The following is a 20,992-nucleotide window of genomic DNA, read 5'->3' on the forward strand; positions in this document are numbered from 1 at the left end:
TCCGTCCACTGCAGATGACTGTAAAACATTCTTTCTTATGATGGGACCAACTATGCTGGGAAGCCGCATCACAGATTTGTAACAATATATATGTACAAAAGTATTAGAATCAAGTTAATAAGAAAAACAAAAATCAAATAAAAATTAAATAAAAAAAATTATTAAAAGAATCCGGAATATATATATATATATATATGTACTTATACAGTTGGACAGATTTCCTCTGAATGGATTTCATGTAACTTTGATAGAAATTTAAAAATATGTTTTAAAGCCAATATATGAAACTTCAACTAGTTACCTCCTAGTGGTCTTTAGTATCTTGGCTATAGAAAGGTTGGTATAATTTCAAAAATGTATTTTTTGGACTCGGAAAGTTTGGAATGTAAAGAGAATTTTTGAAATCTGGAATTCAATTTGTTTGACATTTACAATACTTTATCTTTGTTTATTTTTAAGAAATATCTTATTCCAAATTTCATGTATTTACTTGTCACATTCTACATACATTACGATAACATGAATAATCTCTTGTGACATTATGTTGAAAGAATCAGGTTTACTTACTGTTTCAATGCTTTTCTGCTATTACAATCTACATTTATGGGATAAATCTTTTTAGAATCGCTTCTCGAATTTGTGACTCACCTGTATCAAAGCCAAGTCACTGCCACCAGCCCACAAGGTTCTCTTAAGCGCCCACCTGTAAAATGAATGAATAAAACAACAAAATAAATCTGTTTATTGTTTAGGGAGGAAATAATTTCAATAGAGATATAAAATTATAATCAACTAATGACAGTACAAAGTTTATAATAGATCTTAAGCAAAATAAAAGCTCTTCTGGTATTGAATCGGAGCCACTGCCAAGGTAGCATTGAAAATATGAAAAAGAACATTCTTAAAAGCTCTAGGGAGAGGGAATAGATATGAACCTAAAATAAAAGTTTAAAAATTTGATTAAGATATACATAATACTTTATGAGATGAGTTATATGAATATCATATGACTTAAAAAATATGATTTAATTCATAATTGATGTTTACGAAGTTAAATATTCCAGATAAATATTTATATGTTTGAAAATTTTTGTCATTGATAGAATAGACAATTTTAGCAAAATAGAAAACTAAATTGAAAAAGAGGAAAAATAAGGTCTTATAGATAAATAGTGGAATATTAGGATGGATTTTCTAGCCAAAAATAAAGAATGAATTGTTTTTTTCTTTCTAATCTTAAGGAAAGTTCAAAAGAGAAAGAAAATTATTGCATAGAAGATAAATTATTAAATAAAGAAAGAGAAACTCAAAGAGAGACTTTTTTGATAAACGACAGAATGTAGTATTTTCTTTCTATTTATAATTTCCACATGATATAGATTAATTTAATTTCATAAAATAACCTAAATTTTTTAATATCATTTTTATGCTTTGAAAAGACTCATTAACAGTCATTTGATTAAATGTAATTGAAAATAAAATTTAATTTTGTATTTATTCTGAAGGCAGTTTCACTACAGTATTTACTCAGAAAGTGTATTACAACATAAATTTTCTAAGTTTAAAAGAAACAATAAGTATACATTTCAAATTTATGTACATTTTAGTGCATTCATTAAATTCGAACGCCTGCGATAGCCAAGTCTGGGCTTTGGAACTAGATGGTTTCAGGTTCGAGACCCAATTCCACCGAAAATACGTCGTGTAAGTGGGTCTGGTATACGTTAAATCCGTGCGGGCCAACGTCCTTTCGGTGAGTGGTATGAAAGTTTAAAACGGAGGTGCCAGCTCAGGTGTCGTCTTCGTCATCTGACAGCGGGTCAAAATTACGAGATCTGTCCCCAAACAGCCCAAGTGTTGTTTTGAAACGGTATGTTAATAAAAACTAAATTAAACTAATCATCTAATTCGAAATTTGACCATGCAAGATGAAGAATGACGTGATGGTGTTTTACAGCAGACTAACATCTCAGAGTTAAGGTGGGCAGTAAAAATCTTAAAACTAATTATATTTTATTTTCCAATATTCATTCCTTAATACATATTAAAGTGAATGAATTATAATGTTAATTTAAATTTTGCATGAAAAAATATAAACATTAGAAATGCTTGAAGAGTATGAACGCACTTTTGTAGGATTTTCAAAAAAACAAACAAAAAAACTTTAATTTAAAGAACTGACAGCTGTTTTTATTTTTTGATGAAGATTTAATTTGGCTTAAACATTAAAATATATTTAGCGTTTCGATCATATTATTTAAAAACTACCGAATTCTTAGATATAATTGAAATATTTTAGTTGAGAATTTTAGCAATCACTTAAAATTCTCACCATTTGATGTCTACAAACATGCCAAATATTTGTAGAATACTTCAAAAATTTAAAGTTATATAGATTTACTTTCTGTATTAAAAAAAACCTCAATTCATGAGATTATACACATTCAATCTGTCCACGGTAGCTAAAAATATACAAAAAAGGACAAAAAAAATATCAAAAACATGTTAAAGGAAAAGTGTCAATTTTTCTTTAAAGTATCAAATTAATCATTATTTATAAAGTGGGAAAAATAAATAAGTATTTTATTAGAGAAAAATCACTGGGGTAAATATTCTTACCGCTAGTTTGAGTAGTTTCCAACGATTTCCTAATGTTTCTGTTTTTGTGATTTATATCATTCATCAATTCATCCTGAGTTTTTGCTACAATATACTGATCACTGTTTCGCTGAGTTAAGTTGTTGGTATGATTGAAGATTATTTATCTTCATTTTTAAATGACGTATTATCCAATAATTATTTGACAGATACGTGGCTTAACAAATCGTCCACAGTCATTAAATCTGAGGCTGCTGAAAGTTTTCTTCCAAGCGAATCACAAAAGCAAAAATGGCTTTCCCTGGAATTATTCAAAAGGGCAACCACTTATATATTACATCTAAATTTGAATTCTATCTCAACTTTTACTAGGTATATTATTTTCCCCAATATTAAAAGCTATACCCTGTCGATGATACTGCATTCAGTTATAACGAGATGGTCGGCTGCACATAAGAAGTAAAAACTGCACTTCCTTTTTGTTACGAGTCCTTGAATATTGGAGTTTTCTAAAAATGCTAAATTAAACAAAATTTGAAATATTGCCATCGACGTAGTATTCGCACCAGCCATCTTGGAAATAGAAATTTATTATAATACTTTAATTATCTAATACATTCTGGCAATATTGTTTTTGTTAATCGATTATTTATATTCAATATGTAAAAGATGTAAAAATAAAACAGGAAAATTTTTGTTCCAGTTCCTCAAGAATCTTTTAGGAAAGTAAGTAGGGACCTTGGCTTTTAAGAAAACTAGGCAACCAAACGAATTTTCAATATTTTCCACCAAATTCAACATATCCGTTTGTATTCTTATGGTACAAACTCAGCTGGTTTTTTAGAAAAGGAAAAGGTTTTTGAATACAAATTACGATATATGGATGCCCATCGAATTCTAGGTCAAATTTTAAGTAAATGAAAAAACATCTCACGTTTTCTTAACAGAAAATAAACGCTCTTTTAGAATATATATTTTCCTACTGCGATTTCAGTTTTTATCATGTATAGATTCTACACCTATATTTGAATACAACAGAATGCATTTGAGATATTTCTTTTAAAGAATCTGTTGTTTTTAACAATACTTATTTTTAGATACACAAGTAAAACAGATATCCAACTGAGAATGTTTCGAGAAGCATTCCATTTATACTTTATTTCCATTCTAAAAAGGGATTTTAAATAGTTTTATACATTTTAAATGTATTTTGTTTCTTTACATTCACCTAAGAAATAAAATAATAACATATTTTCTATTTGGTTTTGAATTGTATGTCCTGGTAACGGAAATTCCACTTCTTCCTATGTCATGGTTTAATTTGTACATTTTAATTGAACTTAAGATCTATAAGAATTTTGATTATTAAAAAGAGGTATTACACTAAATGAAAATAGTTAGTATTTTATAAAAATTTCTACCGATTAACAGAAAATAATGAAAAGAATCCTGAAAATAAAATTAATAAAAATAATTATTAATGTCCTATTCTAGATAGATTCTGTTATTTTTTTTAAAGAATAGAGTTTAATTAGAGTGATAAATAAGTTTTATTAATAAGTTTCATAAAGCAACGAAAGGAATAGAGAATTTAACTGGATTTGTTGTCAAACAATGTTATATACTATATCATTATTATGACGTGTACTTTGATCATTTTCCACAATTTTCTAGACTTTATAATTTTAAATATGAATATTTGAATAGACGGGAAACGGAAGAAAAAATAAGACTTCAATTTAAAAACAAGAAAATATATTCTTATTTTCTTGGTTTAATTTAAATATTATCTTTATTTTTATTTAAATATTATCTTTATTTTTATTTAAATATTATCTTTATTTTTCAATAATTAATGTACATTATTTCAAGTATTAAAAACATATAATAGAAACGGAATAATAGAGATATATAATAGAAACATATAATAAAAACGGAAATGAACAAACAATGGACTAAAACAATCGATGAACTGAATGAAGATTTAAGCTAAAAATAATTTTAAATTAATGTTTTTAAGAGTAAGTTTTGATTTCATAAATGGGAATCTTTAAGGTAAATAAATAATTCATAGTTTCTACTATCGCTTTTATATATATTTTTATAAATTAATAAATATATTTTTTAAATTATATTCTTTTATAGAATTACATATTACTTATCATCTTTATTGAGAATTGCATCATTGATATATTTATATACGTATATTTAGAATTTATACTTAAGAATTCAAAATTACAAATCATTGTGAATTACTAGTGCAGTCTTTAATGAAAGAAAATATAAATATTCTCCAAACAGAATACTAGGTGAATACTAAAATTTCTAAACAAAAGTCTTGCTAAAATATCAGTTCCAAAGAATCCCTCGTTTTTATTACAAGTAGGGGACGATTTTATTTACTTTATCTTCTGGTGCCAGATGCCGAATCATTTAACCATCAGAATCTGAAAAAGCATCTAAAGAACCCAAGGGAGCTTATTCACAGCATTCTCTGTTGGTCTGAGTAGAAGATCGATACCTAGATCATGCCTTGAGCATATCCGTATTCTGTTTCCAAAGACTATAACTTTCACTGTGAGCAATTTCTGAGTTCTTATCAACATTTTTTTAATTTATTGATAATCTAACATGTTTGTATAAATGGACTATTATAAGTAATTACACAGATTTAAATATATGGGATTTAATAAATTTCTATTTTGTAAATTCGTCGAATTTAAAAAGAATCATTATTGAAATTTTGTGCGAATGTAGCACAAAAAAATTGCTATATTGCAAAATGTAGCATCTCTCTATGCGGACGTAATACAAAAACAGGTGATGTAAATATTGCTTGCCACAAAAATGTTGATTATTATTAAATTATTAATTAATTTCTCATTTTACACAATTTCTCATTTTTCTTAAATAATTATTTAATTTCATTGAGGGTTGTACATTGTCCAGAAGCATAATCGATAATTTTCAGCATTCACCCTATAGAAAGTGATGTTCGCATTTAAAATTATTAACATTATAAGTAAAATATATTTTTTTAATAACTTGCTCAAATAAGCAGAAAGAGTGACAAAAACAATCAAGAGGCATCAGTGAATAAATAATAAGTAAGATTTTAAGATGGCTTAAAAGTTCACATTTCGGATATTTATATCGTAACTGCCACCAGGAAACAACAATTGCAAACGATAAAAGAAATCTTGGACAGTTTTGTAACAATTTTGTTAAAGCTTAATGAATATTTTTGGTGGCATAATACATAGGCAAAATCATATATCAATTGTACTGGTGCAATCATACAAGATTGCACAGGAAAATCAAAAGTTGAATTCTATGTAATTTTTCTATATTGATTAATAAGCAGAATATACATAGTAGTTTGTTTTTCTGGTTTAAAAAAATCGTTAGATGCTTCATTTTTTTTCTTTCCCTACGAAACCTATCGTTACTTAATTATTTAATAAGATATTGAAATTTTTCGGTTTCATGCAAAACTTTTAATGTTTATTGCGCTCTTACAATGTAGTTTATTACATCAATGTATGTTATAATTTATATTTTTAAAATATATGGAATTAAAAAAGTTTTTGATATAGTAATAATTTTGAATACTGAAAGTTCTAACAGTCTAAGTAATATATGCATGAAGTATTTCAGAAAGTAACCTTAATTCATATATTTCAAAAGTGAATTTTGAATGCGCTTCAAATATTAATTATGCTTTCTAAATTTAAATTTATGAAAATTGATTTATTTATTTTGTGTCAGTGTAAATTTGGTGATACCAGAAATAATCTTTAAAAAATATCTATTAAAATATACAATATTAATGAAATTTCAAGATTTTCTGTTAATTGATCACTGTAGACAAATCGTTATTACAGCATTGAATTTTTCAGATTATTGCATTTGTTTTTTTAATGATTGCAATATGTGAATTCGTATTTTAAACAAAATAATTAATTAATTTTCATTCTCGCGATATACATTTTTATCTGTTCCTCTATTAACAAGAAAAACCAAAACTTTAGATATTGGAAGATCCTCAGAAAATATCAAACAAATTCTTCTTTTAGATTTTCACAAGGAATTATTTTTGTTGTAAATTGTTAAAAAAATTCAATTTCTGGAGTATTATTCATAATAACTATATATTTAATCAATCAACAATATAATTCATGATTTTCTATTAAATATAAATCCCTCATCTGTTTTATTTCTGGTCCTGACTTTATATTCAGTTTGAGTCATTGTACCATTTTCTCAACCCTTTTTTTGAGGGGGGGGGAGGCGAAAATGAGGCTTTGGCACTGAAAAGTTTCAGTTTCGAGACCCGATTTCCATTAAGAAGCACCGCCACTTGTACATTGATATTATAGTTAAATCTGTCAGAACCAGATATAGTTCAGCAGGCTTAATGCGGTAGTTGGGAGAGGAAAGGGCATTTCAGATGCTGTCCACATCATCTGACCACGCTTAAAAATTAGAAAGTTAGCTCAATAGCTCTATTGTTGCTTTAAAACGAGACGTTAATATAGCTAAATTAAACTCCTTCTTTAAATATGATATGCAACTGGACATGAATTGTTACTTTACTCACTTTGGAATGATTAATAAATATTATTAAATATTTATATTATATATAAATATTTAATAATATTTATTAATCATTAAATATTTATCCTAAATGCACGTAATTTAAAATGCAAAACCAAACGCGTTAGAGTCCATCACCTTCAAAGTTTTGTAATTATATCTTGTTTTAAATAAATCATTGAATGACTCTTAATTTTTGAAGATTGTTTATCATTCGACTCATTTAAGAAATGTAGCTTCAGGCATTTAAAAAAAAGATTTTCAAATACTTATATTTCTGATGCAGCTAGATTAATGAAGTTTACTTGCTACGATCTAAAAACGGAGGCAAATTTTATTAAATCGTTCATTTAAAGATACCAGCTCTAAACTGGGTCACTCTGTGGGGAAACAACCTTCAGTATTTATTTCAGAAAAGAAATTTAAATGGTTTTTTGATTTTTATTTTTTTATGATCTTCAAAATATACAGTTGACTCTGTTGCAGAAATAAAATAAAATGAAATCGGGTCCTCGGAATAATCTCTTGCAAGAAAGTGTAATATTTCATCCATATCCGGAAAGGTTTATGGAATTTCTTTAAAAATATGGGGAATATATGCATATCTCTGAAATTTCCATTTCCAGATCTGCTCTGTGACAAACATTTTTTTTAAATGTATAGCTTTTATGCTGAATAAAAAAAAATAGTTAAACATCTTATATTTACTCTGTTACGTAAATCCTATAAAAATAAAATATTATTTATAAGAAACAAATTTGGACAAACAGGTATTTTCAGAAACTTCTTTTATTTGTGATAATAAATCTGTTTGGAAAAGTCTGTTGGAAGTAATCCGAAAAAATATTTTCAAATTATTCAAATTGATTATAAGAATGCCTTAGAATTTTTCACATTAATTGAAAAAAAGGTGTCGTTAAATTTTTCACAGAATTTGGAGAGAGAATTTTGTTCTTCCTTGTTACAACTTTTTTAGAGAAGTATAGTCTGAAATAATGTAAGAAAATGTTGAAGAATTAATTATGATCTCAAAGTTACGGAAACCGCTGCAAACGTTTGCAAACATATCTCAGTTTTATGAAGAAGCAGATTTTTCTACCATTTTGTATTTCTATTAGTCAATTACACATATTAGAGAAAATATTAAATGAAATGTAGTATTAGCAATCCTGTAAATGAAATGTATGGCTGAAATTCACATGTTAATTGATCATGTCGCCATAATTACTCAAAATGATAAAAAAAAATTAAAATAGATATTTTAACTGCTATTTAATTACATTAAAATATGAGCTTTTTATTATTTCACCGCATCCTGAAATTAATTAGCTTATTTCGTTGGTCTGGAAGATATTTAGAATAAGAGGTAAGAGAAATATTTAGAAATATATAGAATAGAAATAGATAGAATAAGAGAAATATTTAGAAATATATAGAATAGAAATAGATAGAATAAGAGAAATATTTAGAAATAAATAGAATAGAAATAGATAGAATAAGAGAAATATTTAGAAATATATAGAATAGAAATAGATAGAATAAGAGAAATATTTAGAAATATATAGAATAGAAATAGATAGAATAAGAGAAATATTTAGAAATAAATAGAATAGAAATAGATAGAATAAGAGAAATATTTAGAAATAAATAGAATAGAAATAGATAGAATAAGAGAAATATTTAGAAATAAATAGAATAGAAATAGATAGAATAAGAGAAATATTTAGAAATAAATAGAATAGAAATAGATAGAATAAGAGAAATATTTAGAAATAAATAGAATAGAAATAGATAGAATAAGAGAAATATTTAGAAATAAATAGAATAGAAATAAATAGAATAAGAGAAATATTTAGAATAAGGGAAATATTTAGATAATTTTTCTAAGTTGATAATAATCTAGATCAGACCGTTAGACTGACTAATATACCCTTTGTATACATCTCGCACAGAGTGTTTTAATAAGTTAATTACAATTTTAAAATGTAAACGAATATTTTAGGTTTTTACACGATAACTGCTAAAAAAATTATTTCACCAAATCAGTATGCTTTTGTAAATTTGAAAACCTATTTTCAACAATACCAATTTATTTGTTATTTAATTTGCTAACTAAATGTTTACAATTTAAAAAAATATTTGCTAGCATAATTGTATTTATATTATATAATTATATCTATGTATTCTATTATTTGAATGAAATTCAAACCATTTTCACAGCTTCATTAAATATTTCGTTAGATTTTTTAAATTTTATTATTGAAAGTTAAGGCGCTGTTTTGAAGGTGATATCATCTAACTTTAGCATTACGTGATTTACAAAATCCCATTATGTATTTTTTTAAAAAATATCAAGCCACTGCATAAGTTTTTTTCCAAATTATCATCAGATGGTGCCAGAATGTACTTTATAAGCAAATGCCAATGCTTCGTTTAGTTGCGTTGCAAGCATTTGAAAAATAAAGGTGTTTTTCTGTTTCCACAGATTGGTTATTGATAAAATAGGTCAAATTTTGATAACGATATTTTTTAAAAAAAAATAGACAATAGAAAGGTTTGTTTCGACATGTACATGAATTTCGGATAGGCATGAGCATTGGAAAAGTACAAAAGACTTCTGTTGTTTATTTAAACAGTGCTTTTGTTCTGCTGACTATGAAAAATGGTTTGGGAGATTTCGGAATAATGGGTTTACACTGAAGATCAAGCACAACCAGGACGGCCATCAAAATATGACAGGATTGTAGTTACTTTAGTACAAAAATACTCTAGAAATAGCATATGAAGTAGCAAAAAATCCAAATGAAATTAAAATGGCAAATGAAGAAATTGCAGTGGAGCTTAATATTAATAATTGAACTACGTTTTAATATTTAAAAAAACTTGGATATGTTCTAAGCTTGATGTCTGGATCACGTGTCTCCTAACCGAGAGGATTAAGCTGAATTGCATGAATGTGACCATTTCTTTCTCTGCACCTTATAAAAAAAGTGTTTTTTAAATATGTGGTAACAAGCAATGAGAAGTGGGCTTTGCAAAATAATTTCAGTGCAAAAGAATATGGAAAATAGCAGATGAAACTCTACAGCCTGTCACAGCGATTAGATTAATGTGATCAAGAGATAATGGCTGTGAAGTACTTGGATTACCTCATTCGACTTGATGCTGTCATTTGAAAGAAACATTACAAAGCTTAGGTTAATGTGATGAAGCAATAACGTCTGGCAAGTACTTGAATTATTTCACAAGACTTGATGTAGTCATTTGAGAAATAGATCCAGTTTTGGCAAATAGAAAAGGTATACTTTTTCTTTATGGCAATGCCAAACTATATGTTTCACAACAAATATTATGAAAACTGTAAAAAATGAGAATGAAAATTCTTCCGCACCCACCATATGCGTCATCTGTACCATCATGGCTTGCGTCACCTGATAATCTCCTGTTCCAGTCTGTGCAGAATAGTTTTAAGTGGTAAAATATTACAGTAGAGGAAGATATACAAAAAAACTCATCACTACCTTTATATAATGAAAGTCAAAACCAATCTTAAAAAATGAAATTTGTATATTTATTGATCGGCGGAAATGTGTCGGACAGGATAATGGCGATCATAATCTTTATTATCAAGAAAGAAAACGTTGTATTATTTAAGTTTATTTTATTTGAATGTTATCTATATATCATACGAGCTTATGTAAACATCTTATACAAAGAGAGTTCTCGTATGTTAAGAGTAATCAAGCTGATTTTAGTAAAAAATAAAATTGAAATATTATAAACTAGAAACGTACAATGAAAATAATAATTTTGGGCAGAGTAATTCTTTTTAAAGAAATTAGACAAAAAAAACCCATAAATATTCTGAATTATTTTCGTTTGAATTAGAATCTTTGCAGCACAAAGAAATGTTCGTCCCATTTAAAACAGCTAATGTTAGAATCCCCAAGAAAAAAAGCAATTTTCAAGCAGACAGCGTAAATAAATAAATTGATGCTTCAATATAGATTAATTGCAGCTATAAAATTAAGTGCCGTATCTCTAGTCTTTGAAAAAAGGCAATAAATAACTGGTAATTAGATATTTGGTTACGCTATTGAAAGTGAAAAAGGAAGCTTCTTGCAGCAAATTATATGTATGCAGAATGTTTTAAGTTAAGTTTGAGAAAAACTTTGCACTCATGTCTTTATGTAGGGAAGAAAAGTCAACAACAATAAACAACATCAATTTTTTTTTTGTTAGTTCCAAGTTAGATTACTTTATATGATATAGATTCCTATTCTTTTGTTCCTATTTTATTAGCGTAACCTTTTATTTTCTTAAAAATCGCAGTTTTTTTGCTAAGACTTTAACACTTATTTAGGAATAAGTAAAAGAATTAATAATGATTAAGAGGCGACTTGATTATTTGGCTTCTTTAAATGGAATGCATTTAATTGTGAATTTTCTTTGATAACTTGTTTTTAACTATGACCCCATTCTTTGCACTGAGCGATTGATTGAAAAACACTTCCTCAATTTAAAAAGACACTTATTTTTATATAGACTTATAAATAGAGCACTTTTTGATATTAATTAGTTGACTGTCACATCCATAAAATCAATATCATTTATAATCCACGTTATTGCTAATTATAAATTTTTGTTGTAAGCAAAGTGTTGCTAGTTTATAGAATTTGAAATATTATTTCTTATTCAGCATACGAATTATTTATTAATTTGAAATCATTAAAATAAATATTATTTATTAATTTGAAATCATTAAAATGAAAATATAAATACATTTTATTTGAATGGGATGGCTCATGTGTAAAGACTAACGAAATAAAAGAAATTGTGATCAGATTAACTTTTAAACCATTTCTTTAGTTTTTTTTTTCTTTTGAAAGCAACGCTACATCTAATTTCGTTTAATCTTTCTAATTCAAAGAGGTTAAATTGTCAAATTATTATTTCAAAATTTCTGCTACAATTAGAGTTGATGCTTTAAATAATGCTTAAAGTGGAGCAGTATATTTCTGACAAACACAAAGATTCTGTTATTCATTCGCCAATAATGTTCAATATAATAAACGACATCATATAAAATTTATAGTACATTTGTCAACAAAAAAATGGAGCCCCTCTATAATGTTTTATTTATCATTTTCGAAAAACTGATATTGACGGAAAAGACTTGAGAGGACAGGTTTGTTCCAAATAATAGAGCAATTAACTGAGTTATTTAACAGTTGATTAACTACTATCTCAAGATTTTTCTACTAATCCGTAACGGGAGACGGGAGTCAAAATTTCCCCACTCATTACCTCTGATTATCAGGTGGTATTTTCACCTTAAATACAATCATCTCCTCAGTACCTTCAGGTTGTTCTTTCAGCAGTATGTTGGCAAAAGTCTAAGTATGAACACGAGCATATAACCGAGGTATTATTTTTCAAAGTCTTTGTTGTTATTAATGGAGTCATTGATTCAGCGTCTCTGGAACTGCTTTTAATTTGGATAATGCAAAAAGAATAAAGAAATATTCTAGAAGTAATATTTTAAAATATTATATTCTTTATTTTTTGTTTGTTAAATTCTAACATTTACCAACATTAGTAATATTCCGTAATATTTCAATGAAGTAAATACTCATTAAAAGATTGCTTAGGTTTTTCTTATAACATCGTTCCAACATTTAATATAATAACATTTAGCATTTTAATGTTATTTTTTTATTTTTGGTAACTACATGATTATCAGAATGCATTATGTTTCCAAAATAAATTCCAATGCTGTTTAAAAAGACAAAAAAAGAAAAATTACAATGGCGTCATTTTGACTCCATGTCTCCAGCAGCGTGAGGAAATTCATGGATCCAGTTACAGGTTAAGGTTATTACTTTTTGTTGAATCGATATGACGTCATGAAATTCACCTTTTAATAGAACTTTATGCATTTCTGATGATAATTTCGAAAATTGCAATGTATTGAAAAATGACGTTTCTTTTGTTAAATGAATCTTCTGAACTTTTGATGATATCTCGGAAACTATTATACATTCTTGTAAAAACTTTTTCACTCACCAAAAGAAAATTATTGTATTTCCTTAAATCTTGAAATAAATGCTTATTTATTGTGAGTTTTAAACGTGAATATAGAAATATAGTGAAATGTAACATAGTAAAATTTTCATGGGGAAAAGGCTGACGTGTTAAAATGTCGGAATCTAAAAAATCGTGCACATACCACAAATGGTTCTGAAAATATTCACAAAAAATTGTAAAATTCCCGAAGTCAATTCGAAACTATTCTTTGAGGGACCGCACACAAAATTCATTTGTATTTATTTATATACTTTTCTTGAAACACGCTTCAATAGCTGTTATGGCAGCTAAACGTTAAATTATTTTCAAATCAAAAAATTTTAGTTTAAACTAAATTTTGCTGTCTTTTTCAAAAAATGAATATTTCTTTCGTTCAAATAGTATTAAACTGGATTGCCGCAGGATAATTGACTATAGGACTTCATAATTTGCTTTTACTCTTTACTATCAATTATTATTTGCAAATAAATGAAATAGAAATACTAAATAGAAAATAGAAATACTAAATACAATTTATTTTTATTTTATTTTATTATTTTTTTTTTTACTTTCCTCTCTCAAGGAGTGCTTTTAGCTGTATTCAGGAATGTTATTTTATCAGAAAAATTTAATGCAATAGGTTAAAAAGATAAGACTTGTTGATGTGAATTCATTAGACTGGTCACATAACCCCTAATGTGCTTAAACAATACAATAGCGATAAGTCATAAAAAATTTGGTGCGTATTGAAATCTCTAACCAAACTTAATTCAATGCACACTTTACTACTGCTAAAACATGAAAATAACGAATATATGAAGAAGAAGCGAAAAAGTTTTCAGTCATGGTAATAGATCTGTGTTCGTAACAAGATTCTGCTATTTCAAGTTGACAATGCCCCCTATTGTAGAAAAGTGATCATTCTGGAATCCTTGCCAGCTACGAATGATATTTCTCCTGCACTTGGTATTCTCATAATAAACTTCTATAGACATTTTCTTCCCCAAAGATAATAATTTCTACTGAAATTTTGAATGTAATTATGATTTTATCGAAGTTCAGCAACAGTCACAAAGGATTTTGAACATGCTTGCATAAAACGACTTCAAGAAACTTGCGACTGAAAATTTAGATTCAAGTATAGGTGAATGATTATAGTAACGATACAGGCTAGAGTCAGTTCGAGTAGAAAAATGCAAACATTTTATAATCGAAGTGCAGATTTAACAACAAATATATTCATACAATCATCTGAACAGAATACAATCTGATGATGAACTAGTTAAGCAAGTACTTGGAATATACCTAAATATTTATAGTTTATAATGGTGCTATTTTCTCATAAATTAATGTTTTAAGTATTAATATATTCAAAATCCTTTTTTTAATTAGAATAAATTCTCAATTTTTAACAACATCTCGGCTTTAGTTTCGAAGTAAGAATTGTATTGTAAAAGAAATGTGCATTTGTTCGGAGCATAATTTTATTATTTTATAAAAGTAAATTAGCATTAAAGTATTTTATTTAATGCTTTATAAATAAAAATCTAAAATATGTTTGTTTTCTTCCATAGATAAATCCCTGGATTCAGAGAGAAAAGATCTGCTAAAGAGGTTAGTTACCATTACATACTTTACAAAAGTTTTCTTTTTTAATTGTTTTCGATTGAAAATCCATGCGATATCTATATTTCTTGAATTTCAAACATATTTATTAAATTACTACAGAAAGTACTCTTTGAATGCTATATAAATTATAAATGTTTCTGTTATATAATAAATTAATCGAAGAATATTAATTTGTATTTAGAGAAAAAAACAATGAATTAGCAATCAAGTCATCTCATTAGTGATTGAAGCCCCGTAAGGGAAGTACTTTCACATATTATAAAAGTATAGTGCGTGTATTTATTTCCTAATTTTATTGATTTAAATAGCCATAAACATAATGTAAATTGTTTCAAACACATTTCTTTGAACCGCTTATTGAAGTTAATATATTATTTATAACCAAGAATTTTCAAAGCAAGACAAATCTCCAAACGCAATGGTAAAAAAAACGAAGCGAAAAAAATTGGGTGAAAAAGAGAAAAATATATTGAGTTCTTTTACAAAATATTGTACAAGATATAGTATGCAGTGTATTAGATTTTTGCCCACATGCAAAAATTAATTAATTAAATAAATTTGTTTTGATGCAAATAAAGTAAAACATTTGCATTCAAGATATCTGAATAATAATAAAAATTGTCATCAGATAAAAATATTTTAAAACAAAACACCACTTTTTTCTCATAAATATATATATATATATATAAGAAAAAAGGTGTTTTGTTTTATAATATGAAACAACGTTTAATTAAAAAATACGAAAATACATTGTACAAACATTGCATGAAAATAATACAATAGAAATAATTAATTTGCGAAATAGAAGAAAAAAATGTTTATCTAACTAATAAATGTAGAGAAAAAGAGAACAACTGGAAAACTGAGAACTAAAAAATAAGAACAGACACATGGATAGTTTCATTCTTAATAAGCAATATTCAATTTCATTTCAGTTTTTTAGCTCTTGGTTTATATTTTTTAGCTCAGTTTTATTAATATATTAATTGGATATTGAATCTGCATTTAAAGCAAGGGAATATTTTCTAAAAATACCAGGATATTCTCTATTAACGTGATGTTAATGATATTTCGTAAAAAAAACAAGAAGAATGAGACATTTATCAGATTTCAAAGAAATAAATTCAAGTTTACTTTACTGATATGAAATATGTATCAACTCTCAGTACTCTGCAATCGAACTGCAGAAAAAAAAAATTTTAAATGCAAAAATGAGAGAATCCTTTTAAAAATGAAACGTTTCCATCATGAGAACTGCCAAGCAGTGACAGCTTTACTGAAATGCATAAACAGAAATCGAAATATTTTGAAAACCATTTGGAAAATAAAATGTTTTTGTACTTACAAACAGCATTCTGATTTGACTATTTTTAGGAAACGTTTTATTTTATAAAAATGCCAAAGGCTTTTATATTATACATGCCTTAGAGAAATGCCCCAAGAACAAAGTATGAGATGTATTTTATTCTGTTAACTGAAAAAATTTATTCAGATGCTCAGTTTTAGCTTTTTTTTTTTTTTTTTTGAAATGGAGAAAAAAAAATGAAGTAAAGGTTAGGAAACTGTATTCCTTTGTTAAGAATTTCTACAACTATAATGAAAATACTTGCCCTTTATTTGTGCCCGTGCAACAATTTTTTAAAAGGCGTCTTTCTGATGCAAGAATGATAATTTATTTATTCGGTCAAAATACATTGTAGATATCTTATTTCATAGCAAGTTGTATGGCATATAACACAATAAATATGTAAAAACATTTATGAGGATGATTAGAACCAAAATTGTAAAACCATCAATAAAGAAGAAATATCTAACCTAAGTGTCACATAAATCTCTATTATAATATAATAAAAGCTTGCAATAAGAAATCGTTTTAGGCCTAAATGACGTAGAAGGTACCATCAATAAATCTTGATTAATCCTTAAAAATTAATTATTAAAGATTGCACATTGAAAGGTTCACAACTAAACTTTGGTTTTGCTCGCCAATATGGTTGATACTAACGTTCGCCATTTGCATTTGATTAATAAGTAAATACCAATTAACAAACATTTCAGAATACTTCCAAAATTATGGACATATACCTCATCCTATTGCAAAATGAAAGATTCTATCTTTTTCTATCTTAGTGACATCCAGTTTTAAATTCATCATTACATATCATTTATGAAAGAAATTGTTCTAATATAACATTCTTCTATTTAAAAAATTTGCATTCATGATTTTCCGATAATAAATCTATAAAATTTCTTTTCGATTTTCATATTTAAAATATATTTCGATTTTCAGATTATCAAATTTCTTTTCGATTACTAACGCTGATAGGAAATCGTAATTATTACTAGTTATAACAAATTGTATAAACTAGTTACATCAAGGAACTAAGCTCTATTAAAGAATTAAATAAAAATAAACTATTATTAGAAAAGTATCTTCATTGCATAATGAAATACAGTTCCTAGGCTATTTTTCGGCATAGCTTCTACTATTGTTGAATCATTTATCTTAGCAGGGCACGAGCTTAAGTATGACCTTGTAGTAGTAGAATGGTGCCGCCTGCGAAGTGTAAAGGAAAAGTTTGGAAAATGCATCGGTAGTCTCGTAATGGTAAATCTTTAATTCTACTTGAACTTCTGTAAACAAATCATCATCAATCGAAGACTGTCGTCCACTTTTTTTCTTTATCAAGAAAATTTTCAAGTCTTTTTTTAATACTTCGCACCTACCTCCTTACCATCGAATCACTCATTATTTTTTACCTGTTAACTTCGTAAATTTGTCTATGAATTTCAATTGGTTTTGTGCTCCTCACCTTAAGAAAGTGGATAATAGAACTAAATTTACATGCGGTATAATATTCAATTCTTTTAAATATTTTAAATGTTCAACATGTGTCCGACTCAATTCTTAGAGGTATGGAGGTATACAAGCTGGAAAGCAAAGGTAGATTCCTTCACTTCAAGTTACTATATATCAATATAAATTGTCGGTGATAAAAACAGTCAATATTAGGATTTGAAAATCACTTTTCAGACCCCAGCTTCTATTACAGATATAGAAACCTTTAAATACAAAAGTTGTTTATCTTAAGGAGGTGCTAGTATACTAATTGGATTTATTTTTCTATCTCCAATGCTAAGAAAGTTATAGCGAAATGAGAATTTCAATCATTTCACCTCCTTTGTGTTAAATGGCCCATTTACGAACTCATCTGAGATTTTATACTTTCCTAACAATATATTCCAAGCCAATTAAAATCGAAACAAAATTGCTCTGTTTATCCTGTTCCCGAGATAGTCTGGGCAAAGCGTTATACGCATATATAATATACATAACTTTTGAATGAAGTGTAGTTTTGAGGTATACGGACCATGATCGATGAAGAAATAAAGAAATTTTCCCGAAGTCTTGTCATGAGAACCATTTCAATAGGTAATCTACCAATAAGAATTACCTAAAATGACTTCTCCTTTTTGCCAATAAATATGCAAAGCATATTGCATGTAAGAAATCTTGAATGTCCCTCGACAAAAATTGAAATCAAAACTTTCTTTCTGGACACTTCTCGTATATATCGAACGAAATATTTTTATGAAATTTTCCAAATAGGTTGCTTGTGATAAAGATTATCTACTATGAAATATCAACCATTTATAATAGTATACTGTAAAAGAATAAGGATGAGAAAGCGTTTAATATTGATTATTCCTACTAATAAAGAAATAATCATTAAGATCTATTTCATTGAAAAGCCTATGATTAATTATTTTTTTTCGATATACAGCTTAAAAATAAACACACTAATGTGTCTAATTTTCAAATATCTTGATTGAAATGTTTTTCATTATAAAGATCATAAAAAAATCGAACGTATAACCTCAAAATATAATGGAAATTTTGTTATGTTATAGAAACAAAAGAATATGTTTAAAAACAAAAGTTGCATCAAAAACATGTGGAATTTTTTTTTTCTTTCGAAGCACATTTTTTTTCGCTTTATTCTTTTCATTTTTTTTTCCTTCATTTCTTATTTCAATATTTTTATTTTTCCCTTATTATTGAATATTTTCTTTGATTTTTGCAATTTATCTTTTTACACTTTTTGAGAAAATGATAAGAGTTACTGAAATGTCATGATATGTGTTATTTTGGATTAGGAATTTTGATTCCCTCCACATGTCCACCTTCAGAACTATTGTGAAATAAATTTTGGAAATGTTAAAAGATTTTTAGAAAATGCTTCCTCATAGGAAACTTTAGAAAAGTTGATTATGTTGGAATAGAAATAACTTTGAAAACAACTTACCATGTGCATCAAAACATCAATCAAAAATAATTTTTCTAAATTTTAAAGCATGGAATGGCAGTATATTTCCTGTTGGAATGTATATAGGCTTGCTATTGATGAGGTTATTTATACAATCAGGCCGCAGAACTAACAGTTTACTATCTCCTTGATTAGTTTATGAAATTGTACTGGGATATCTCAAATTAATAGAATTTTTCCTACCTTAAGTGAGTACTGCACCAATAATATATATATATATATATATATATATAATATAAGGTTATTGTCAAGGAGTGGGAGGTAAATAACCTTAACTAGCACAATCTACGTCTATACCCTATACCTCTTTCATTACTACTATGTTTGGCCTCCTCCATCCTAACTGGTGTTTCTAATAAATTTAATTAAACTATTACTTTTGACTGCAGGTATCATTGCTTTATAATTGTTATCATAACATGATTAGCATGGCACTTATTAATTTTTTTACAAAGTATAATCCGTTTATTAATTTTAAGCATAGTTCTATCGTAGCAAAAAAATAGACCATTTTAAATGGGAACATATAATCAGGAATATTAAATACGCTTATTAATGATACAAACTATACCGATATTAAACCATTAAAGGTAAATTTCATAAAATTGTCTCACGTAATGGCATGTGTTTATTGTTACAATAAGTATTGCTATCGATGGCGTAGTGGCCAGATCACGGGGTAGCGCGTCTTCCCAGGTGAAAGAGCCACTCTTAAAAAGAGGTTATGCAAGCGAATATGCTTCTGTCCTCAGGTGTTCAGGGGCCTTTACCCTCAGAAGCTACTGCACACACTCGGCTTAAATCGCTGACTTCGTCACGGGGCTTGTCTATGGAAAGTACCATAAATAACAACAACAACAGTATTGCTATCTATTAAGAACAAAAGTTCATATAACATTTAATACAATCGACTCATAATATAGCATATATTTCCACTTTTATACATACATCGCCGTTTCTGTATATTAAATTTAGGTGTCCAATGCGTTGTATAATTTTCAGCGTTTTCTTAAATTTAAAATATCATCCGCTTGCCTTATAACATGCTGCATGGCTGGTTGTGAAGGAACTGAACTAACATAATGATATAAGGTCCCCTGATTCTGGAAATTTCAGGATCTGTTGTGGCAATAGATACACATTTAAAAAAAGAATTCTGTGATTTTAAATCCATTTGAAATTCTCAACATGAATAGCTGTTTTCTAAGTTATTATTAGGTTCGGCCTTATTTTTCTCTATTTTTAATCCATCAAGTGATTTCAGTAATAATTTCTAGTGTTCATAAGTTGATTTTGAAACAAATAAACCTTTTGGCTTAGACACATGCAATTCATGCCTACTTATTATTTTATAAAAAATTAATGTGACCTACCTTTAAAATTGCCACCTTTTTATAGATGACTCTGCTTATTTTGTTGTTATTTCAGAACTTATACGCCTTTTTGCGCTTTTATTTTATAATTTTCTTATCTATTCATTTTTTAAATTGTAAATATATTGTCACGAAGGTTTTAAGTAATTTTCTATCTATATTTTATAACTAGAATTGGTTTCAATAATTTTTGCTGAATATTTGGAACATTATCTCAGTAGTTATCTTAAAATTATTTTGAATATGGTCCCCAACACCCATCTAAAGGAAATAACCTGAAAGAGAAAATACTCTATCTCCTCTTTTTACAATTGGAGGTGGGAAACTCTGAAACCTTTTTAAAAAGGAATGACTCAAGGTTCACTGCCGTTAGAAATTGCAAATTCTTCAGGATCATTGAAT

The 20,992-nt window shown here is 27.1% G+C and overlaps 1 long non-coding RNA gene across 1 annotated transcript in view; it reads left to right on the forward strand.

Annotated features, from left to right (window-relative positions):
- The window catches only part of LOC129961548 (uncharacterized), a 193,338-nt gene that overhangs the window by 76,348 nt on the left and 95,998 nt on the right, over window positions 1-20,992 (forward strand). The window contains exon 2 of the long non-coding RNA XR_008783794.1: window positions 14,835-14,874. This is a non-coding gene — a long non-coding RNA (uncharacterized LOC129961548). The remainder of the gene's footprint in view (window positions 1-14,834; window positions 14,875-20,992) is intronic.

The sequence above is a fragment of the Argiope bruennichi genome, chromosome 2, assembly GCF_947563725.1.
Source record: "Argiope bruennichi chromosome 2, qqArgBrue1.1, whole genome shotgun sequence".
NCBI classification, from domain to species: domain Eukaryota; kingdom Metazoa; phylum Arthropoda; class Arachnida; order Araneae; family Araneidae; genus Argiope; species Argiope bruennichi.